Source organism: Oryctolagus cuniculus, chromosome 2, assembly GCF_051225735.1.
Source record: "Oryctolagus cuniculus isolate XC-2025 breed Fujian yellow rabbit chromosome 2, ASM5122573v1, whole genome shotgun sequence".
Lineage (NCBI taxonomy): Eukaryota > Metazoa > Chordata > Mammalia > Lagomorpha > Leporidae > Oryctolagus > Oryctolagus cuniculus.
This window is the reverse complement of record NC_142868.1, coordinates 97,713,431-97,738,546: the sequence shown is the minus strand read 5'-3', so window position 1 is coordinate 97,738,546 and position 25,116 is coordinate 97,713,431. Positions and strand designations below refer to the sequence as shown.

The 25,116-nt window shown below is 43.7% G+C and overlaps 1 protein-coding gene and 1 pseudogene across 1 annotated transcript in view; one reads left to right on the top strand and one right to left on the bottom strand.

Moving 5' to 3' along the window:
- The window catches only part of LOC138848529 (uncharacterized), a 111,238-nt gene that overhangs the window by 71,700 nt on the left and 14,422 nt on the right, over positions 1-25,116 (bottom strand). The gene's annotated exons all lie outside the window — the stretch shown is intronic.
- Positions 16,277-18,613, top strand: LOC138848795 (BRISC complex subunit Abraxas 2 pseudogene; annotated as a pseudogene).

Below are 25,116 nucleotides of genomic sequence, written 5' to 3'. Positions count from 1 at the left end.
GAGGAAACGGGAGGGAAGGGAAGAGAGGGGAGGGGAGGGGAGTGGAGGGGAAGGGAAGGGAGGGAAGGGAAGGGGAGGGGAGGGAAGGGGAGTGGAGGAGAGGGGAAGGAATGGGAGGGGTGGGGAGAGGAGGGGAGGGGAGGGAAAAGGGAGGGAAGGGAAGGGAAGGGGATTAGAGGGGATGGGAGGGAAGGGATGGGAGGGGAGGGAGGGAAGGGAACAGAGGGGAGGGTAGAGGAGGGGAAGGGAAAGGGAGGGAAGGGAAGGGAAGGAGGGGAGGGGAGGGAAGAAGAGGAGAGCAGAGGGGAGGGGAAGGGAAGGGAGGGAGGGGAAGGGGAGGAAAGGGGAAGGGAAGGGAGGGAAGGGGAGGGGATGAAAGGGGAGCAGAGTTGAGAGGAGGGAGGGGAGGGGAGGGGAAGGAATGGGAGGGGTGGGGAGAGGAGGGGAGGGCAGGGAAGGAAGGGAGGGGAGGGGAGGGAAGGGGAGGGAAGGGGAGGGAAGGGGAGGGGGAGGGGATGAAAGGGGAGCAGAGTCGAGAGGAGGGGAGGGGAGGGGAGGGGAAGGAATGGGAGGGGTGGGGAGAGGAGGGGAGGGCAGGGAAGGGAAGGCAAGGGAAGGGAGGGGAGGGGAGGGAAGAGAGGGGAAGGGAGGGGAGGGGAGGGTAAAGGGAGGGAAGGGAAGGGAGGGGAGGGAGGAAGGAAGAGAGGGGAGGGGAGGGGAAAGGGAGGGACAGGAAGGGAAGGGGAGGGGAGGAGAAGGGAGGAGAAGGGGAGGGAAGGGAAGAGATGGGAGGGAGTGGAGGGAAGGGGAGGGAAGGGAAGAGAGGGGAAGGGAGGGGAGGGAGGGAGGAGGAGGAGGGGGGGAAGGGAGGGGAAGGGAAGGGAAGAGAGGGGAGTGGAGGGGATGGGAGGAGAGGGGAGGGGAAGGGAAGGGTAGAGAATGGAGGGGACAGGAGGGAAGGGAGGAAGGGATGGATAGGAGGGGAGGGGAGGGGAGGGGAAGGGAAGGCAAGGGAAGGGAAGGGAAGGAAAGAGAAGGGAAGAGAGGGGAGGGGAGAGGATGGGAGGAGAGGGGAGGGGAAGGGAGGGGAAGGGAAGGGTAGAGAATGGAGGGGACAGGAGGGGAAGGGAGGGAAGGGGATGGGATGGGATGGGAGGGGAGGGGAGGGGAAGGGAAGGGAAGGGAATGGAAGGGAAGAAAAAAAAAGAGCCAAGAATGGGACAAATATCCCTGAAGCTCCTGCATTTTCTAAATTGACAAGGACTCCTAACTCTCCTTGGGCATCAACAGCCACAGACACAGTTGCTGGATGGTTTACTCCATCCCATTTACCAGATCTCTCACAAAACCTCTACTATAGGAAATCCACTTAACAGGGGCTGATGCTGTGGCATATTGGGTAAAGCAGCCACCTGCAGTGCCAGCATCCCATTTGGGTGCCAGTTAGGGCCACCCCCTGCTGCTTCAGTTGTGATCCAGCTCTCTGCTGTGGCCTGGGAGAACAGTGGAGGATGGCTCAGGTGCTTGGGCCTGCATTCAGGGTGGAGGGAGTCTGGGAGGAATCTCCTGACTCCTAGATTCAGATCTGCCCAGCTCTGGCCATTGCAGCTACCTGGGAAGTGAACCAGTGGATGGAGGACCTCTCTCTCTCTCTCTCTCTCTCTCTCTCTCTCTCTCTCTCTCTGCCTCTGCTTCTCTGTAACTCTGTCTTTCAATTAAAATAAACATTTTAAAAAATCCACTTAACAGCCAACTTCTCTTAAATTTAACACACATACAGGACATGCAGTATTACAATAGAACACCACTTTCTTCTTAGTAATAGGATTGTAACTGTAAGCTGCTCAATCAGCCACAATGCAACTCAAGGTGCTTTTGGATGGAAATTAAATTGAACCACTCATATTTCACCAAATGAGTACTCTTCCAAATTGGTGTGTGTGAACCTCTGGATCTCCTCACATCCAGAGCTGAAGAGGCAGCCCGCTACTCTGCATGGAGCAGGTAGCGGCACAAGCCAACCTGCAGAGCTGTCCCTGAGCTGTAACCCCACTGTCTGTGTAAGTGTGTGGGTGTGTGTGTGTGCATGGGCCCAGTGCATGCGAACCTCTGGATCTCCTCGCACATGGAGCTGAAGCACCAGCCCACTAGCCCCCATGCTAAGCAACACAAGGTGACTACAAGGTGCTCAAGCCGAGATGCTGACTCACCACCTTGCCTGGAGTCCATATCAGCCTACTGCCAGAGTTGACCACAGAGGCAGACCAGGCCTCTGAGCAGGGGACCTCTCCAACTTCTCTTCACCTTCCACTGCAGTTTAGTTCACAGGTTCCAGAGCAAAGAAACAACCTGATATGCATTAAATATCCTCCAGGAACAAATCTGAGTGAAACATACACTTGTTCTCAGGAAAATAGACTTTTCTCTGCCTTCTACTGCAGTTTAGTTCACAGGTTCCAGTGCAAATATGGAATAGGAAACAATCATCAAGAACATGAACATAAAACTCACTTGCTGGGACTGGCATTGTGGTACAGCACATTAAACTATCACTTATGATGCGTGCATCTCCAATCAGAGTGCCAACTTGAATCCTAGCTGTGTTCTTTCTGATCCAATCTCCTAACCTGTGCCTAGGAATTAGCAGATAATGGCCTGATTACTTGACTCCTTGCCAACCACATGAAATACTCAGATAAGGTTCCTGACTCCTGGCTTCAGTCTGGCTCAGGCCCAACTGTTGAAGCCATTTAGGGGAGGGAACCAGTGAATGGAAATCTCTCTCTCTTTATTCCTCCCCTTTGTGTGTGTATCTCCTTCCCTCTCACTCTGCCTTTCAGCAAAATAAATAAATCTCTAAAAAATCTCCCTTCAGGATCAAGCATCTGGGGGATACTGCACTTTAGGAGGAAATGGATTGATTTGTTCAAAGTACTCAAAGCAGCTTCTTTATATCCCAGTTCTTTCTCTGTCCACACTTACATTTTTATAGCACTTATGACAGCATCAGTGTGAGTTTTCATTCATTTTCTCATATCTAGTGTGTGACCTATTAAAAAGCAACCTTCCTGATTGTATGTCTTTTGCTGCTCCATCCCAAATACTTAGAATAGTGTCTAGTGCCTGACATGTGAAGATCATTTGTTGAATGAACAAACTGAACTATTTACTAAATGTTAATGAAGAAGCTTATGTTCAATCAGTCCATTTATAAAATAAAGCTCAGCCAACTATTAAATGTTTATATTGTATATAAAATATATATGAATTTGCAATCTGCCTTTGAACTCGGTCATAAGCATCAGTATCCTTGTCTCCTTAATTGTTGTGGGCAGTAAGAACACTTCTGTCTGCTCTGTTTAAAGGTCCCCATGGTTCTCAGTGTTCAGAGAGCTTTTCAGCTGGTGGCCTTCCATGTCCACCTGGTTTCTCTTTGTACCAAGCCGGACTTGAGGATTGTGATTGTGGCTATGGATCCCAGCTCAAAACTCAAAATGTACCCACTGAAATATTTTCTGATTTCCTCTTCAAGCCAATGGCTGTTTGAGACAGTGTGGATTGACATCCACATACGTGTGGCTTTTCCCATTTTTCTGGAATTGATTTCTATTTTAATTCCATTGGAGTTATGAAAGCAATGATATGACTCCAATTTTCTAAAAATTGCTGACACATATTTTCTGAAATAACAGATGATCCCACCTGGAGAATTTTTGACAGCTGTTGAGAAGAACACATGTTCTGCTGCTGTCAGGTAGAATGCTCTCTGTGTAACTGTTAGGAAAAGTTGATTTATAATATTGTTCAAATCTACCACTCTTGAAAGTGGAGTAGTAATACATTCTGTTTGTTCCCTTGCTGTTTATCCCTTCAGAGTTGTCAACATTTGCTTATATATTCTGGTGTTATGAGGTTGGGTATGCATGTTGTTCAACCTAGAAAAGTACACAGAGGAACACTCAACAATATCAATAATAATATAAGAACAAAATGAGGAATTCAAAAAACACATAGAACAATGAAGAAGAATCGATCAAATTTCAAGATGTAGAAAATGGTGAATAAAAAGAAATAAAAATAAATAGAAAACTTCTCCAAAGACACACAATAGAAAAACATTTTGTTATGTAGAAATTGGATTGGACTTGCACGATCCTCAAACTCTGATGCTTTTCCCTGGCACAAGTCCATGTCTTCTACTGAGAGCATCATCCAATGATTTCTTCAGAGTGATCCATCCCACCTGTCAGTGCAAGTGGTAAGTGAGGATAGAACTAGCTCTGCTGCAGGGGCAAGGGTCATGCTTGTTCTTCCTGCTGTGGCAGTGTTGGTGCATGAGGAGTTGGGGCTCAGGTGTGCACATTTTATGAGGGAATGCACAGGCCCCAGGATTTAGCCCTGGCTGTGGACACAACATCTCTCTGTTCAGCACAAGGTACACCTGCTTCCACCTAGTGTAAGATGCCCAGGGATGACCAAATTATGTCTCCCTCAAACACAGCCAGGAGGGAGGGAACCCAAGCCACACCCACACTGAACACGGCTTCTGTACTCTGTCATCAGTGTCTTTAGTGAGAGAGGATGGCATCAGATTCCTATTTCAAAAAAAAATTAATGACATAAAACTCAACAAAATGGAATCAGGAATGTTATTGTGAAAATGGGCAAATATAAGAGATTGTACAAAATTAGTAAGTATTAACTGCACTTCTGAGAAAATATGTTAATTTTTATGAAATGCGTATTTGGCCACTTTTTTCATATCAACTTTTTTTTTTTAAAGATCTGTGTTATGTATTTGAAAGGCAGAGTTAGAGAGAGACAGGTAGAGACAGAGAGAAATTTTCATTGGCTGGTTCACTCCCCAAATGTCCACAATGGGCCAAGCTGGGCCAATCTGAATTCAGGAGCCAGGAGTTTCTTCCAGGTCCCCCATGTGGGTGCAGGGACCCAAGTATTTGGGCCATCTTCTACTGCTTTTCCAGACACATTTGTAGAGAGTTGGATGGAAAGTGCAGCACCCAGGACTTGAACCGGCACTCTTGTTGGATGCTGACATTACAGGCCAGGGTATTAACCTGCTGTGCCACAAGTCTAGCTCCTATTTGACCACTTTTAAAATGTACTATTATTGTGGTCCTGACAAAACAAAATATAGCTGATGAATTTTATCATCTTAAGCATTTCTAAGTGTATACTTGAGTAATGTTGAGGATATGCACATTGTTGTGGGACAAATATTCAGAACTGTTTTTCCTTATGAGACTGAAACTCTGTACCCATTAAAGGAAAGTTTTTACAATTCCACCACCACCAACTTCCAGTGACTGCCATTCTACTTGCCATTGCCCAGAATATGGAGTCTTTAGGAGATACAGTGATATTTCAGGGTCACATAACTGAGAGGGTAGAGGGAACCCTCTTGGAACTCAGTTTGTCTGCAAAGCTGGGTCCTGATTGTACCCAGGCACTCCCTGGGGTTTTTGGTTGAGCTATGTGTCATAAATGTGTGTGATTATTGACATGGCATGAGGCAGATGGAGGATGAGTCTTTGGAGAGGTCTTTTCTGCTGAGGAATCCCATGAAAGAGGATCCCAAGAAATGAAATCAATTTCTTGATGAAAGTCTACAATAGAACCTGGAACTCAGCTTTCTTTGCTAAACTAAGCTTTCTTTGCTGAAGCCCCACTGGGGAAAGCCATCTGTTCTGTTCTGTCCTGACTTTCTAGGGGCCCAGACTCAAGAAATCTAGGATGTGAATACTTTATAACTGAGATATTGGCTCAGCTCTTGCTATTGATACCTCAGGCATTTGGGCAGGAAGGACCCATGGTGACATGGGTTGTCCCTAAGAAGGAAACTCTAGGCAAGGTCACCACGCTGATCCCACTTGGGCATTGCAACACTACTTCCCCTTTTTGTGGGTATTTTTTGGAGCCTCATGTAGGCTGTCCTGTCCCATCTAGGAACAATTTATTGGAAGAGTTAAAATCTGGGTCAGCCTGTTAGGTCTACACTCTAGGTCATGGCAGGCAGAATGGGTAGAGGAATGTTGTGCTGGCACTCATCTTTTATGTGAATCCTAAGCTAGAGAAATGTTCAGATGGAAATCTGTGCTTGACCTTGCTAACAGAAAGTTACCTGGAACAGAAACAGTATTGAAAGCCAGATGGGGTTATGATACCTCCAGACCTGGCTTTAGAACCACTGCAGGAAGTTGAAGATGTACTTAACAGAGTCATACACTTCTCCCTGGGTGATGGGCAATTTCACCACACTGACAATGAAGCCCAATGTTGATTCACCTTGAGTGCAAGTACAGAGGGATCTTCATAACTGTGCAGAGGGATCTTCATAACCATGGCCAGTAAGGGCCAATGCAACCTCCTGCTCCTGTTCTTTAAAAACAAACAAAAACCCCAGGTGCATAATTTGATGAAGATGTATATTTGCAGTTACATGTACAGTGTCAGTGGTAATGTAAAATGATGCAACCACCACAGAAAACAGTATGAATGTTCTTCATTACATTGAAAATAAAATTATTATCTGATAATTATTATCTGATAATCTCAGTTCTTATTAAATATCTGAAAGCATTGAAAGTTCAATATAAATAAAGTATTAGCACTGTTTGCCACAGCATAATTCATTGTAGCCAAGACTTTTAGTGTGGCCTGCACTCACAGTGGAAAGTTATGCAGGCACAGAGAAAAGAAAATCCTGTGCCGTGGATGAACAGTGAGGTTATTTTCCTAAGTAAAATTAACCACAAATATCAGTCCCCAAAGACAAATACTGTAAGATTCCAACATATGAAGTATTTAAAGTAGAGGGGCCAGCGCTGTAGTGCAGTGGTTTAAAGCCCCACCTGCAGTGTCGGCAATCCATATGGGTCCCTCTTCAATTCCTGGCTACTCCACTTCTGACCCAGCTCTCTATTATGGCCTGGAAAAGCAGGAGAAGATGGCCCAAGTCTTTAGGCTCCTACACCTCTGTGGGAGATCTGGAAGAAGCTCGTGGCTCCTGGCTTCAGATTGGCTCAGCTCTGGCCGTTTTGGTCATTTGGGGAGTGAACCAGTGGATGGAAGATCTTTCTCTGGCTCTACCTATCTCTGTAACTCTTTCAATTAAATAAATCTTTTTTGAAAAATAGAATACAAGGGGCCAGCGCTGTGGCTCAGCAGGTTAACGCCCTGGCCTGAAGCGTTGGCATTCCATATGGGCATCAGTTCTAGTCCCGGCTGCTCCTCTTTCAATACAGCTCTCTGCTATGGCCTGGAAAAGCAGTAGAAGATGGCCCAAGCCCTTGTGCCCCTGTACCCATGTGGGAGACTCAGAGTAAGCTCCTGGCTTTTGGCTTTGGGCCGGTGCAGTTCCGGCCATTGCAGTCAATTGGGGGGTGAATCATCAGATGGAAGACCTCTCTCTTCCTCTCCTCTCTCTGCATAACTCTGACTTTCAAATAAAATAAATAAATCTTTAAAAAAATAGAATATGAGAAGCATAAATTAGAAGGGTAGTTATGGATGGTAGAAAAGGTATGCTATTCAGTAGAAATAGAATTTTTAGATGAAAACAATCTTAGAAATCTGGTGTGTGTGTGTGTGTGTAGACACATGTATACATCACTTACCTTACAGTGACGACTGCCCTTGTGAGATACAGTACTCAAGCCCTCTTCTACCTGACCTTGTATAAGAAAAGGGCTCCCTCTGTTGGTCTTTGGTCACTCTTCAGGTGTTTGTGAGTAGGGCTGGTGGCAGGCTATTCCCAAGTGAGTAGAGAGTCATGACTGGTGTCATCTAGGAATGTTGGGAAAGATTGCAATGCCATATCTCTTTTCTCTCCCCAGCTTGGTCTCCTTAGTTACCACACTGTATTTGGGTGACAATGCAGGAATATACACCAGTCTCTGCTGAATTTATGACAATGCAATGGCAATTGAATCCTATGAATGGATCTTCCTTTATAAGAAAATGGGCAGCCTCTCATCTTGGCCTGAGATTTCTAAATGCATCCAACAATATTAGTTCCAGTTTTATTTGTTTTATTTTATTTTTTAAAGATTTATTGAATTATTTGAAAGTCAGAGTTACACAGAGAAAGGAGAGGCAGAGAGAGAGAGAGAGAGAGAGAGAGAGACAAAGAGAGAGGTCTTCCATCTGATGGTTCACACCCAATTGGCTGCAGTGGCCAGAATTGTACTGATCCAAAGCCAGGAGCCAGGAGCTTTCTCTGGGTCTCCCACATGGGCACAGGGCACAAGGACTTGGGCCATCTTCTACTGCTTTCCCAGGCCATAGCAGAGAGCTGAATCAGAAGTGGAGCAGCCAGGTCTTGAACTGGCACCCATATGGAATGCCGGTGGTTCAGGCCTGTGCCACAGTGCTGGTCCCTCCAGTTTTATTTTGGTAGGACCCTTGTCCAGGTATATCAGGCCAGAGAATAATCAATAATGTCTTTCCTGCCAGTGCTGTGGCTCACTAGGTTAATCCTCCACCTGTGGTGCTGGTACTCTGGGTTCTAGTCCCAGTTGGGGCACCGGATTCTGTCCCAGTTGCTCCTCTTCCAGTCCAGCTCTCTGCTGTGGCCCGGGTAGGCAGTGGAGGATGGCCCAAGTGCTTGGGCTCTGAACATGCATGGGAGACCAGGAGGAAGCACCTGGCTCCTGGCTTCGGATCGCCACAGTGCGCTGGCCGTAGCGTCCATTTTGGGGGGTGAACCAATGGAAGGAAGACCTTTCTATCTCTCTCTCTCTCACTGTCTATAACTCTCTCTAACTCTGTCTGGCAAAAAAAATAATAATAAAATAAAAATAAATAAATAAAATAATGTCTTTCCAACATTTACATTAACATTTCTTTCTCCATGAAAGATTTTCCTACAGAGAAGCAACATGAAAGACTTGATTTTTCTCTTTTATATCATGGAGTTGCTAAGGAAATAATTCCCTCATTAACCATTGGAGTGATCAAAGTGAATTTACATGAGTGGTGAACACAGGAGATAGAGCTGAGTGAAGGCAGAAGTTCACAGTGTAGTGGGGAGACAGACACTCCTGCAGTGAGCTCAATCAGTACTAGAGGTACTGGGAGAGGTTGAGCAGCATTGAGTGAGAGATAAATGAGAGGGTTGGATAGAAGAGCAAGAGGGAGTTATTCATTTATGGTCATCATTTTATACTGAAAACATTTTCTGGGATACATTAGAATATTTGGATAAATTCTTTTTTTCTCTTTCAATATTTTGTTTATATTTTCAGTTTCCATTCAATGATAATCCATTCCATAAAAAGTTGCGTTACTATGAATCAAAGCACAGTTACAAAACACATATATAATCCAAAATAGAAGAACAGTGTTTAGATATATAGCAAAGTCACGTTCATTCACACACACAGTGGACTCAGATCTGGTCAAACTGGTTGCTCATAGGAAGGTTTGTAAAGATGGTCAAATGTGACTGTGGAGAATAAGATTTCTGCCAAAGCAAAGACATTTTCTTCCTAGTACACAGCATGTGGCTGCAGGGACTAAGTATAGTTTATGGTCCACTAACAAGAAGAGCACTGAGCCTTGTGGGAAGGTTGGCTTCCCAAAGACATGCAGCAGCTTCCCTAGACTTGTTTATCTAATATGTCTTGCTAAACATGTTCCAGAGAAACCTTGGAGTTAGATGAGCACATGCATGAGCTGTACAATATGCTGTTGTAATCATTATCAGTAAAGAAAACACACCGGGTTAGTCTGGCAGCACTTTGCAGAGGAACAGTTTCCATGTCCTGTCTCTCCTGTCTCTCCTTTCACTTGCACACTCATCTCTTCAAGATCCTGGTGAGTCATAAAGATGGGGAATTCCATACCTGGTGTAATGGACACATAAAGTTGGGCTGCTTTATCTCCTTTAGAAAGAGGGACACTTTTTTTTTTTTTTATTTCACAGGTAGAGTTATAGACAGTGAGAGAGAGAGAGAGAAATGTCTTCCTTCCATTGGTTCACTCCCCAGATGGCCGCTACGGCTGGTGCTGCACCGATCCATAGCCAAGAGCCAGGTGCTTCCTCCTGGTCTCCCACATGGGTGCAGGGGCCCAAGCACTTGGGCCATCCTCCACTGCACTCCCAGGCCACAGCAGAGAGCTGGACTGGAAGAGGAGCAACTGGGACTAGCTCCCAGTGCTCATATTGGATGCTGCTGCTGCAGGCAGAGGATTAGCCAAGTGAGCCATGGTGCTGGCCCAAAGAGGGACACTCTTTACCAAAAAGTAATTGGATGCTTGCTGTAAAAAATTAATAGTTGCTATCCTTGGAACCCTGATGAAGGCACTTTAAAAATAACTGATTGTTGGGTCAGCACTGTGGTCTAATGGGTAAAAGCCACCACCTGCAGTGCTAGCATCTTGTATGGGCACTGGTTGAAGTCCTGGTTGCTCCACTTCTGATCCTGCTCTCTGCTATGGCCTGCTATGGCAGTAAGAAGATGGCCCAAGCCCTTGGGCCCCTGCACCCATGTGGGAGACAAGGAAGAAGTTCCTAGCTCCTGGCTTCAGATTGGTACAATGCTGGCAATTGCAGCCATTTGAGGAGTCAACCAGTGGATAGAAGACCTTTTCCTCTTTCTCCTCTCTCTGTATAACCCTAACTTTGAAATAAATAAATAAATCTAAAAAAAGTAACTGATTGAGAGAAAGTTGGTCAAAAATAACATCAGGAGCCTTGAGCTCCTATTCTGTTTTTGCACATGTAATATCTCTGTTGGGATGCCATTAGTAAGGTTACAATTCCCTTGGCCACTGTCCCCGGCCAGGAAGGTCGGTCAATGGGCTTGTCCCCACTGCCTCACAGAGACCTCTGCACTCTCAGCATCTGCTGTTGTGGTGATATCTGAGTTCCCTTCAGGTGTGTCAGCGGTACTAGGGACGCTTCCACAAGCCAAGGAGCAAGGGGAATCACCAGTGTTAACTGTTTGTCCTGTAGTTTGACCCAAAAATGCAGCTCCCTGGCATGAACATCTTCCTTATAATGTTTACAGAGGGCTAAAAAAGGGCTTAACAGAGTACAAGATACAGAGTTCTTGTACAGTGGGCATACTGGAGGGAATTGGAGAAGGATGTGAGATGGTGCCATGGGACTGGAAAACTTTAATTAAAATCTCAGTTACTCCAGCCCAGTACACTGTTTGGGCTCAGGAATAGAGACTGGGCTTCTGTACAAGCCATAGATTAACTAAATAACAATGTCCCTACCACTTTTGAGCAGCTGCTAAGAGAGGGAGTGTATTCAGATCTTGGTCGACAAGTTGCTTATCTTTGGACGAAGGCTTATGTAAAAATTTCTAACATTAATTAAAAGTATGGAAAAAGATTCTTGATGTTAAAGACTTGTCCACTTCCTTTTCTTTAGTCATAAGGGGCTGACTGAGGGCTATATGTCCTTTCTGGATAGGCTAGAAAAAGCTATTGGACATCAGGTAGATAATCAGGAAGTGGCAAAATATTACTAAAACAAATGGCTTATGAAAATGCAAATCAGGATTAAAAAATGTTTTAAAAGCTGTTATCTCCAAAACCTGAAACTACAATGGCAGAAATGAATAAATTTCCTCAAACAGTACAGACTGAGCTTTACAAAACTAATTTACTGGCTGCTGCCCTTAAACATCCTGATAACATAAAATACTTTAGCTGTGGGAAGCAAGGTCATTTTATTATTTCTTTTTCTTTCACTTTTTAAAAAAGATTTATTTATTTACTTGGAAGGCAGAGTTAGAAAGGCAGTGGCAGAGAGAGAGGGGGAGAGGGCTTCCATTAGCTGGTTCACTCCCTAGATGGCTGCAATGGCTGCAGCTGTGCTGATCCAAATCCAGGAGACAGGAGCTTCTTCTGAGTCTCTCAAGTGGGTGCAGGGGCCCAAGGACTTGGGCCATCCTCTACTGCTTTCCCAGGCCATAGCAGAGAGCTGGATTGGAAGTGGGGCAGCTGACACTTGAACCAGCACCCTTATGGGATGCTGGCACTCCAGGCATCACCTTCAACTGTTATGCTACAGCACCAGCCCCATCAAAGTCATTGTAAAAGAAACTTTCTGTCATTGCCAAAATCAGTTACTCAACCTTCAAAAAAGTGTCCAGGGTCTGGACCTGTGGCATAGAAATCAGCTCTGTACTATGGCCTGCTATGGCAGCAAGAAGATGGCCCAAGTCCTTGGGCCCCTGCACCCATGTGGGAGACCCAGAAGAAGCTCCTGGATCCTGGCTTCAGATTGGTACAGCGCTGGCCATTGCAGCCATTTGAGGAGTCAACCAGTGGATGGATGAACTCTTTCTCTCTCATCTCTCCTCTCTCTGTGTAACTCTTTCAAATAAATAAATAAATAAATAAATCTTAAAAAAAAGTGTCCAAAACCCAAAAAGCATATTACTGTACTAATCAGAGCTGCTGTTCTCTCAGTTTAAACTGAACCATGGTTCTGCTGAGGAACTAATATAATAATAATAAGGAAAGGGAGGGGATGTCCAGCTTTGCATTCTGTGAATATATACAGGGTAGGGTGAGTGCACTGGTTTGAACTGATGCAGGGACTAGCATGTGATTCAATAGGTCAAGCTGCTCTTCTGACATTGGCATCTCATACTGGAGTGCAGCTTTGAGTCCTGGCAACTCCTCTTCCATTCTAGATTTTTGCTAGTCTGTGGAGAAGGCAGTGAATAATGGCCCAACCATTTCTGTCAACCATATGGAAGACCTGGATGAAGCTCCTGGCTCCTGTCTTTCATCTAATTCAGTCCTGATGTGGTGGGCATTGTGTAGTAAGCCAACAGATGAGTGATTTCTGCTGCTTGTCTTTCTCAGTCTCTCTGACTCCCAAATAAAAACTAAATTAAAAATGAAGGAGTGGCCATTTGACATAATGGTTGGACCACTGATTGGGATGCCTGCATCCCATCTCAGAGAGCCTGGGAAAACTCCCAGATTTTCTTCTGGTCCCAGCTTCATGTTGGTGTGCATTCTGAGAGATGGTGATGAGGGTTAAAGGAGTTGAGTCCGTGCCACCCTTGTAGAGACCCAGATTGTGTTTCAGGTTGCTGGTTTGGACTTGGTCCTGCCCCAGCTGTGGCATAAAGTTGGGGAGTGAACCAACAGATTTAAGATATACCCTTATGTCTACTTTTTAAGTACAAAAATAAAATAATTATTTTTAAAGATGAAGAGAGTTCTCAAAATCTTTAAAATAAAAAGATCAAGCTGTTTCAAAACTATCACAAATGTATTCAGAACAGGAAACACATTGTGAATATTGTATTATTTCTGCAGTCTCCATACAGGCATGTAGATGCTTAGAGGGGGTCCAGTTTTATAACTTTGGCCTAATGGGAATTGGGTAAGGTTTAGCCTTTACAGTATTTGATGCTGTCCCTGTTTTACTAACATGATGTGGAAATTGTCATCTTAAAATTTGGTCATTTTAAGAGTAGTTAATTTTGAAGTTATTTCAAACTTACAGAAATACCATGAGTGGGTCCCATTCATTGAGAATGCCCAGTCAGTATCCTTTTAGCACTTTTGCCCCTGACCCAAGATGTTTCTGCGAACTATAGGGTGGTCCCCTGATAAATAGCATATGAACCCAAATTTAAGAAACCAACATTAATCCAACACCACAACCCAATCCACAGAACTATCACATCTTTTTTCAACCGTGTTAAAATATCTCTTCTGCCATTGTGATTCAATGTTATTTTTCTGGAATTCTAATATGAAATTCTAAAATGAAAACACTTAATAGAAATCAAGAGCAGAGATGACTCAAGCTGGGTCCCTCCAGTGTTCCTTTCTGAAAAAATGTGGGCCCTGTATTCTCATCAGAAGCACCCTGGTCTGATGCTGGGCTCTGCTCAGTCTCCCATCCGCTCCATGATGGATGCTATTAACTTGGTACTTAGTGAATTTCTGCCAGATTGGTTCACATACAACTTTTTAAGGATTTATTTATCCATTTTGAATGCAGAATTACAATGAGTGATCTATATCTATGTCTACATCTATATCTTTTAAAAGGATTTATTTATTTATTTGAGAGAAAGAGAGGCAGTGAGAGAGAGAGAGACAGGTCTCCTGTCTTCTGGTTAACTCCCCAATTGACCGCAACAGCCAGAGCTGCATGAATCCAAAGCCAGGAGGCAAGAGCTTCTTCTGGGTCTCCCATGCAGGTGCAGAGGTCCAAGCACTTGGGCCATCTTCTACTGCTTTCCCAGGCCATAGCAGAGAGCTGGATCTCTCTCTCTCTCTGTCTCTCTGTCTCTGTCTCTCTCTGTCTCTGCTCATTCATTTCCAAAGAGTTGCAATGTTAAGTACTTTGTCAAGCTGAAGCTAGGATGAATGACTGTTTCCTGGTCTTCCACATGGGTGGCAGGGCCCAAGCACTTGGGCCATGTTCTGAAGCTTCCCAGGTACATTCACATTATGCTTGATCAATAGCAGAGAAGCTGGAACTTGAGGCAGCACCACAGCACTCTGATGTGGAATGCTGGTTTGGCAGGCAGTAGCAAAACTTGCTGCACCACAGCATTCATATATGCTGTGCTATATACACATTTTTATTCCTCTTTGGAATGTGTGGACTTTTATTAAAAATTATTCTAATATTATGCCAGTATCCTATTTCCTATCAAATTTTCATCCACTGCCTTTAATAGTATTTTTAATCATCAATACTATATGAAATGCTGGTATTTTAATTCCCAATATTGTTTCTCCGTTTATATTTTGATCTAGCATCAAAGCTAAGGGCTCACTCTTCTGTCCTAGTTAGTGTGTCATTATGTACTATATCATTATGAGTTCATAGATTCTTATCTTGTTAAAGGTATTATAGTCTGAGATTATGTGTTCTGATGCTCAAGTTATTCCAGATCCTAGAGGAATCCTCTTCAACACACCAAATTAGGGCAGTTGGTGTAAGTACCATCCTAGGAGAAAAGATTCACTAATTCTTATCTCCCTTCCCTGAATTACATTTCCCTTAAAGGTGCCATTTCTTTCATCAAATCTTGTTACTATTAATGAATATTTACCATCCAGCAGTACTTTTCTATGTTTTCTCTGGAGATGTTCTTAAGTATTAAGGCCATTTTACAAACAAAAATCTCATCAAGTCACACTCTTTCAACTGTGTGGATGGTTTCCCACTGACCTCTGAACAGGGACCATAGTACTTACTGTGGTCTTCAGAAAGACAATGCTATGGGTTGTACCCTCTTAAGTCTTGGCTACCAGCTGTCTGCTCGCTATTCTCTTCTTACATGCTAGGACTCAGAAGGCTCCCATTTGTATCACAGACTTTACAAATTTCCTCTCAACCCATCCAAAATTACTAGATGTTCCAAATGTGAGATTAAACTCTGTTTTTTATAAAAAAAAAAAATTTATTTTATTTGAGAGGCAGAGTTACAGACAAAGGAAGAGACAGAGAGAAAAATCTTCTATCCACTGGTTTACTTCTCAGTAGACACAACAGACTGAGCTGGGTTGATCTGAAGCCAGGAGCCAGAAGCCTGGAACTTCACTCTTCTCCCCCACATGGGTGCAGGAGCGCAAGCATTTGGGCCATCTTCTACTGCTTTTCCAGGCCAAAGCAGAGAGCTGGATTGGAAAAACAGCTGGAACTCAAACTGGCACCACAGGCAGAGGCTTAGCCCACTATGCCACTGTGCTGGACCCAAAGCTCTTTTAAAATAAGATTTACAGTATTTGTTTGAAAGGCAGAGATACAGAGAGAAGGTTGCAGGGAGAGAGAGATCTTCCATCTGCTGGTTCATTCCCCAAATAGATGCAGTAATAGGGAGATGGATCATAATGGAGCAGCTGGGACTCAAACCAGTGCTCACATGAGATGCTGGCATTACAGGTAGTGGCTCCATGTGTCAGCTACTTCATTTCTTCTTTCAAAGGAGTTCTCATCCATAAGTGATTCAGAAAGATGTACCAAAGGACCTTTGAGGTGGTTATGATAAATTATCTCTTTTAAACTTTAAATTCCACAGAACACACAGTATAACTAAATTATTTACCAACACAACCTCATTCCTTGATACTTGCCTAATTCAGATGAGATATGTAATGAATGCTAATCTCTGGGTAAAAAGTCATGATCATGTCCATAAAGAAGATTGCAATATAGCTCAGCTGAACAAAGGATAACATGACACTGTGAGTTAGTCAATAGCAACACAAAAATACAGTGATTATTTAAAATGCATATTAAAATAATTTCATCATGACAGCCTCCATTTTGGACTACACCTTCAGCACTCTAAGTTTCTACAGCACAAGCAGCAGTGTGGGCAATGAAAGATTCTTGCTGGGAAAGATAAGAGGAATCTTTTAGCATCACTGACTCACACATTAGCAAGACAGATTTTCTGCAAATAATTGAAATCCATAATCAGCAGCTTTGTTCAAAATTTCATTTTCTGTAACTGTGAAAGTGAAATTAAGGGACGAGATTTGGGACAGAATTCTTAAAGATACGTGAAGAAGGTTATTGAGTGGTACATAACTTGGCAAACACGCAGCAGCAGGTTTTATATAAGAAATAGGTCACCCATAAACAGCTCACTCACACCATCAGCGTGCCCAATTTTGTCTTCTATCTCTTTAATTTCATCTCCATTATCAGCAATTTTATTCATGTTTTAGAATTTAGTTCAAATTGAAGGTATAACCAGAGGACATCACTACTCCTAATCTAAGTAATACCAGTGAGCAAAAATACAGTGTCTTCAATGGCAAACATCCAACTTTCAGTATTATGCCAAACTTATTAAAGAACATGATACTGGGATTTTTACAATGATGGAGTAATAAAAATCATTAGGGCAATTTATCAGGTTTATAATGCACATCAAGTGAAAGGGCTGGCAGTGTGTGCAAATGTAGAGCACAGTGTGTAAATTGTTGAGTATTGTCAGGCAGAAGTGAGAAAATTAATTATGCTGGGTAAAAATATATGGGAACAAGAATTCAGCAGGCAATGTTAAGCAGAGAAGCACCACATGGAAGTATGGAATCATTGTTTAATCAATGGATGCCCTATTCTGGGTTCACAGCTAGGAGGTAGAAATACACTTGGAGATGCAGAGGTCCCTGATCCTCTTCATGATGACTTTTACCAATCCCAACCAAGACAGTATTCTTAGTCATTCTCCCATGGAAGCAAGTGTCTTTGTGCCATGATCTCAGCTGTGGGCTCTTTCAATTATGCTTCCTCCAGTGCTGGACTTAAGTATCCTGCAAATGGAGCAGATTCTCTTCCCCAGAAGAGCAGCTGGAGACAACAGTGGGGAATCAGATGTCAATGATTGTAAAAATTGAATCAACCCTACAGAGCCCTCTAGTGGTGAATAGTCACATTCAACTGATTCATGACCCATTATTATAGCTCAATGAGGACCCCAGCAACACTCAGGCCTCCCAGAATTAATTAAACCAAAGATGCTCTCCAGTTAGCACACCTTCTCTTGCTTGTTATTGAGAGAGGCACTTGAGGACTTAATCTAGGAGAGTTTCCTTGCCAGATGCTTTGACCCCCAAGAGGAGAGTCCTTACACACAGTAATCATTAAGCCTCTCTCCCTGGTCCATGTCCTTGGATGCAATATACAAGATTCATGACACAGAAAAATAAGAAAGGAAGGAAGGAGGGAAGGAAGGAAGGAAGGAAGGAAGGAAGGAAGGAAGGAAGGAAGGAAGGAAGGAAGGAAAGAAAGAAGGAAAGGAGAAAGAAAATAGCATTGTGGTGCAACTCATGGGTTTACCATAAATTTAGGTAAAGTGGGGGCTGGTGCTGTGCCATAATCATTAAGCCTCTGCCTGTGGCACTGGTATCCCATACAGGTGCTGGTTCATGTCTCAGCTGCTCCACTTCCAATCCAGTTCTGTGCTGATGACCTGGGAAAGCAGTGGAAGACGGTGCAAGTGCTTGGACCCCTGCACCCATGTGTGAAGAAGCTCCTGGCTTTGAGTTGGTCCAGCTCTGGCCATTGTGTCCATTTGGGGAGTGAACTAGCAAATGGAAGACCTCTCTCTCAGTCTTTCCCCTTGTCTATCTGTGACTGCTTATCAAATAAATAAGTAAATATTTTAAAAAATTAGACAAAGTAACATTTATCTGTGTAATTTCTGTTCTATAAGTAAATCAGAAATTAGAGACTAAGCATAATTGGTTTTCAAATTTCCTATAAATCAAAAATTTACTGCTTGCAGTATCACACAGTAAAATTTACTTTTTCAAAGAGGAACAAGTTTAATAAGAGCCTTCAAAGAACTTTGTATGGTGAGCCAAATTCACTGTTACCAGAAAAATATTTGTAAATTTTAGGAAGGCTGATTAGATATGCCTTCTCCTATCCACATGACTTTGTGAGATTAAGATAGTGCTTTGGCTGGTGCCATGGCTCAATAGGCTAATCCTCCACCTGCGGCGCCAGCACACTGGGTTGTTGCCTAGATGGAGTGCCGGATTCTGTCCTGGATGCAGGCGCAGTGGCCATTGGGGGTTGAACCAATAGAAAAGGAAGACCTTTCTCTCTCTGTCTCTCTCTCTCACTGTCCACTCTACCTGTAAAAAAAAAAAAAAAAAAAGAGAGAGAGAGAGTGCTTTGTTTCAACTTTTTCCTATTGATGGATATTGTCACTTGAAATTTTTTCTTTAAAACTAAATACTAATTACCAGTAATCAATCATCCAAATAAGTACATGATAATATACATTAATTATTTTTTATTCAGCACATCACAGTGACAAATGTAGAGTAGTAGCACATTTATAGTCTGTTCTGGACTCTATTAAAATATTTTCTTGAATCTATTCTGCTTTCTTCGTTTCTTTTTTTAAAAGGATTTATTCATTTACTTATCTGAAAGTCAGACTTACAGAGGAGGGAGAGGGTGAGATAGGGAAGGAGAGAGAGAGAGAGGGAGAGAGAGAGAGAGAGAGATCTTCCACCTGCTGGTTCACTCCCCAAATGACTACCATTGCTGGGATTAGGCCAGGCAAAAACCAGGAGCATGGAACTCCAACAGTTCTTCCATATAGGTGGGAAGTGCCCAAGTACTTCAGCAATGTTCTGCTGCTTTCCTAGGCACATTAGTAGTGAACTGGATCAGAACTGGCACTTGAACCTGAGTTCATCTGGGATGCCAGCATTGTGAGCAGCTGCTTAATCTGCACCAAATGCTGGCCTCTGTTCTTGATTCTTAAAGGACACAGTAATGTCTACATGAAGAGAGATATGTACCAGACTTGAGTTTTACTATGGACAGATGACAGACACTGTAGACTTAGCTGAGTTTATGCCCAAGGGGTAGGACTCATTTAAGTTTCTTTTTTTAAAGATACGCTTTACTTACTTGATGACAGAGTTACAGAGAGAGGTAGAGCCAGAGCCAGAGCAAGAGAGAGAGAGAGATGTCTTCCATTCCACTGGTTCTCTCCCCAATGACTGCAATGGCCAGAGCTGAACTGATCCAAGCCAGGAGCCAGGAGCTTCTTCCAGGTGTCCCATGTAGGTTAGGGGCCCAAGGACCTGGGCCATCTTCCACTGCTTTCCCAGGCCATAGCAGAGAGCTGGATCAGAAGAGGAGCAGCCAAGACTTGAACTGGTGCCCATAAGGGATGCCAGTGCTGCAGGCTAGGGCTTTAGCCTGTTGCGTCATAGCACTGCCCCCCATTTAGGTCTTCTAACAAATCCTGGTGTTAGCTTGACTTATAAATAGAGACAGTTAATAAATTGCACAATAACCTTGGTAAATAATAGAGATATCTTTTGTTTATTTAGAAAGAGACTTTTAAAAGTAATTACATAAAGAATATAAGGAGGGGCTAGCATTTAAGCCACCATTTGTAAGAATAAAATCCTATATGGGTGCCAGTTCAAGTTCTGGCTGCTACACTTCTGCTACAGCTCCTTGATGATGGCCTGGGGAAACGTCAGAGAATTGGCCAAGTGCTTGGGCTCCTTCATCCATGTGGCAGGCCTGGAAGAAGCTCCTGGCTTTGACCTAACCCAATCCCTGTCTTTGTAGCCATTTGGGGAATGAACCATATGATGGAAGATCTCTCTGTCTTTCCCTCTTCTCTGTAACTTTGACTTTCAAATAAACAAATAAGTCTTTTATAAAAACAATATAAATAAAAATCAACTCTTTAGATATAGGTGATTTTAGGAGCTCATCAATGTGGCTGAGGAGGTTATGTCCTATCTGCAATGCTGGCTGGCATCCTTTATCAGCACCTGTTCAGGTCCTGATGCTCCACTTCCTATCCAGCTCCCAGCCAATGGCCTGGGAAAGCAGCTGAAATGAGCCACATGATTGGGTCCCTACCATCTACATGGAAGACCAGGATGAAGCTTCTTTCTCCTGGCTTTGGTTTTACCCAGCTCTGGCCATTGCAGCCATCTGGGGAGTGAAGCAGCAGATGGAAAGTCTCTTCGACTGTTTCTCCATCCTTGCAAATCTGCCTTTCAAATGAGTACAATGTATCTTTAAAAAGAGAAAAAATAGGTGATTTTATCCAATGTTAAAATGAATTCTTTAATGTTTCTTCAAAGGTCCTTTATTCTTCTGTATTGTAGGAAATAGTTGAAAATATTTATACCCATTTTTATAGATTTTGAAAATTTATTTGAAAGAATTATAGAGATAGCAATAGAGATAGAGATATAGAAAAATATAGAGAAAGAGAGGGAGAGAAAGAGAGAGAGAAAGAGAGAGATGTTGGTTCCATTTGTTGGTTCACATCCGAAATGGCCACAATGGCCAGGGCTGGGCTGAACCAAATCCAGAAGCCAGGAGCTCCTTCTGGGCTGCCCACATAGGTGGTGCAGGAACCCAAATACTTGTACCATCTGGGATATGAACCGGTGATCATATGGGATACCAGCACCATAGTCACTGGCTTTACCCACTATTTTCACAGTGCTGGACCTCAATTTTATTTTAAAAATAATAAAAAAATAAGTTGCATATTTTACTTACAATCAAATAGATTAAAAATAGGTACATTTGTTTTGGGAATCTCTAATATTTTCAATCATTATACCAATTTAAAAGTCTTAGTACATCAGCTTGAACAGATATGGAGGTCCAGGTTGGGTAGATTTTTCTCTTCTGTGGAATTAATATACATACATTCTATAATCCTAATGATTTTTAGTTCTTTAACAATGCTTTATATAAAAGCACTCAAAATTTCATGGTTATAAAATTAGATGATAATGTGTATTGCCCATGAACCTTTTGAAATACCTTCTTATAAAATATAGGGGCTGGCACTGTGGCATAGCGAGTCAAGCCACCACCTGCAGTGCCAGCACCCCATATGAGCACTGGTTTGAGACTCAGCTGCTCCACTTCTGATCCAGTTCTCTGCTATGGCCTGAGAAAGCAGTAGAAGATGGCCCAGGTCCTTGGGCCCCTGTACCCATGGGGAAACCCAAAGGAAACTCCTGGCTCCTGGCTTCAGATCAGCTCAGCTCTGGCCATTGCAGACATTTGAGGAGTGAAGCAGCAAATGGAAGACCTCTTTCTCTCTCTCTCTCTGCCTCTCCTTCTCTCTCTGTGTAACTCTTTCAAATTAAAAATAAATCTTGAAAGGAACAAAGGAAGGAAGGAAGGAAGGAAGGAAGGAAGGAAACAGAAGAATCAAATGAATGAATGAATGAATGGAAGGAAGGGAGGGAGGGAGGGAGGGAGGGAAGGAGGAAGGAAGGAAGGAAGGAAGGAAGGAAGGAAGGAAGGAAGGAAGGAAGGAAACAGAAGGGGTAACAAGAACCTGAAATGACTGAGGCTTATGTCCTTGTTCCATCATTCCCAACTCTGAGTATAGATAAGGACATGGGGTGCCAGTTTCTTTCTGGCTATTTCTTGCTGATATGAACCATTGACATATACTCTGGATTGGATTGATTGAAGAAGAGCAGTCTTGCATTTTTCCTGCATAATTGCTGGGGATATAGTAGTCATGTGCTCCTCTAAAGACTTTTGAAATATGTTAATTATACATAGTAATAATGGAAGCATTATGATTATGAGGATAAAAGGAGAAATTAGAAACATTGCCCATGGTGGGAAAGATGGCCAAAATGAGAACAAAGAGGGATATAGGAGAGCAAAAGAGTCCTGCCCAGTTAATATGAAGACAGATGTACACCTGAGTGTTCCTGTTTTGTTTAGTGTGTATGTGCTGTCAAGGAACTGTTGGGTAGTTAGTCTGGCCTGATTCTAGTCCTGGGGCCCCTCATTTCCTCCCTCTCTTTATGGAACCCTGGCTGCTGTCAGGGGTTAAGGCAAAGACTGTTCTGCTTTCTTCCAGCTGAGTAGGGGTGAAGTAGGGACCTGTGATCGAGACAGCGTTCCAGCAGAAGCTGGCCTCTCAAGGGGGTTGCAGTGCCAGCTCATGGAAACTATCTCCATTCAAGGTTTCATGTGCATGACCATCTAGAATTTCTCTGCTTAAGTCTGGAGTAAATGAATCTAACAAGCAAATTAGATGCACAGAGAACAAAACAGTATTAGAGTGTCTAAGAAAGGTGCTATACAAACCAAGAGGGAGTTTTCCCATTGAGAGATAAAAGGAAACTGACAAGAAGGACTTGATAATTACCAGGTTGATGTTAAGGCCTGGCCAGGTATAAGTGAGGCCCAGACATATCTATCTCTTCACATGGGGTACTGGAAGTGACATCATAAATGAGGTGGGAACCTCCTTAGGGAAGACACCCTGTTGACTTCCATTACCCACCTGGCCTGGGAGCAGAGCTGGCCTGAATAGATTAGTTTTAATAGGTTACATCTCTAAAAGACATTTAGAGCTCTGCCTGCAATGTTACTGATCCTAGGTCATCCCTTCAACCATGCTGGTTACTTTGGAAGTTGGCAAGAGTGAAGGGCTTTTTCAGTTTAGGGAGGGCCAACAGGGTCTGCAGCTCTGACCCAGGAGTCCTCCAACCTCCAGGGAAGTTCCATTTCCACTAGTGTCGCTCTTGGTAGAGTTGCCAGGCCCCTTCAGGAGCCATCTTCTAGCATGACTGCTGCTTGCCCAATGCCCAGATTGCTCATATTGCCAATCAGTGCCATTTGAGGTAGACCGGCTTTGTTGGGTCTCCTTGGTGGAAGACTCCTATGTAAGGCAGCCATTAATTGGCCTGCCATCTATCCTTACATTGGTTCTGCTGCCTAAATAACTCCTCTTCCTCCTAGTCTCTATTAAAGTGGACTACGGAGGCAGCCTTTGGGAAGGTCAGCCAAGGGGGTGCTCAATCCCATCCCTAATCCTTGGTGGCCAGAGCTAGAAATCTGTGGTCACAGGCATGTTATAACAGTGTTTTCCAGGGCTGGTACTGTGGCACAGCAGGTTAAAGCCCCAGCATGCAGTGCTGGCTCACCATATGGATGCCAGTTCAAGTCCCAGATGCTTCACTTTTGATCCAGCTCCCTGCTAATGCACCTGGGAAAGCAGCAGAGGATGGCACAACTCCTGGGGCCCCTTGATCCATGTGGGAGAACTAGGAAGAAGCTCCTGGCTCCTGACTTTGGAATAGTTCTGCTCATGTGGCCATTTGCAGAGTGAACCAGCAGATGGGAGACTTCTCTCTCTTTGTAATTCTTTCAGATAAATAAAATAAAAATAAACCTTTAGAATAAATAAAAATAAAAAAAGAAAGATAAGATTATGCCCATAAGGAAAGGTATGTCCCTCTAGGTAAGATCAAACATTAAGACCATGTTATCTAAACTGTCATGCATTTTGAAGTAATTATTAAAACCCTCTCTCCCTTAGTTTGGTTTGAAAAGGAAGGTTTCAAATGTTTACTGTGCAAAAAGTCTTTCAGAACCTTGAAGAGGACACATTTTAAACATAGAGCCAACAATGTTTCAATTTCCATGAGCAGTAAATCTGATTTTTAGTACAAAATGTGAATGATGAAAGACTTTAAATAGGTAAAATTGTAAATGGTTAAATTTAAAAACTCATTAACTAAAAATAAGAGGTGATTGCCTACTCCAGACAGTATTTTTGAAAGCATCTGCAAGATTTTATAAAACATTTATCTCTTTTAGGCCTCTAGGACCTTTTCTGTGGGGAGCAATCCGGACTAGACTAAGTTACTCGAATTAGGACTTATTCTATGCATCTGCTCTCCCACAATATGGCGCTGGGAGAGAAGTAAACAGCTTCCGCACAGCTGCCTCCAGTTCAACTAATAAACTGTAGGACTTGCTCCTGATTGGAGGAGAGCAGCGTACTCGGCGTGTGGGCAGCCGAGTTGGGATTGGCGGAGGAGGACTATAAAGGAGGAGAGAGACGGCATGCACCGGGAACATCTATGGGGAACATCTAAGGGAACCCGTGCAGCCCCCGAGAAAGCCGGCCGGCGGTGTGCCGCTCCCCTGCGGAAGTGGGGAATGTGGCCAGGGGGAACTGCCCTTCCACGGAGGTGGAAGGGATAGTAGCCAACCCGGGAAGAACCAGCAGCAAACCTGGGGAGGGCCGAGCAGACAAAAGAACAGCGCAGGGTTCAGTGTCGTTCCTCCATGAAGAGGGGGAGCGACATAATGGTGCCGTGACTCGGATATGAAGCCTAGGCAGGGCTTAGTGTCGTTCCTCCACGAAGAGGGGGAGCGACATAATGGTGCCGTGACTCGGATAGGAAACCTAGGACGGATAGCAAACTTAGGAGGGAAGAAACGGGAAGAAACGGGAAGAATTGGGAAAATATCGGAGAGAGAGACTAGCAAACAGCCTAGGGAAAAGCCGGACGAAAAGGGTGCCGGAAGAAGCTATTGAAAGCCTAGGCATAGACTCGGATACGGACTACGGGGGGAAGCTGGGAGAAATCTCTAAGGTCAAAAGCGAAAGTGAAAGCTAGAACAAACAGACTCGGATGTGGACTGTGGGGAGAGGCCAGGAGAAATGAGGGAGGAATATTGTTGGAAGAAAACTTAGGGAAACATACCGGGTAGAGAAAAGTGTTAGAGAAATTGAAGCCGCGGGGGGCAGGCCGAGGCTGAAACGAAAGCCACTTTGGGATTCTCAAGTTAGCCCGGGAATAGGG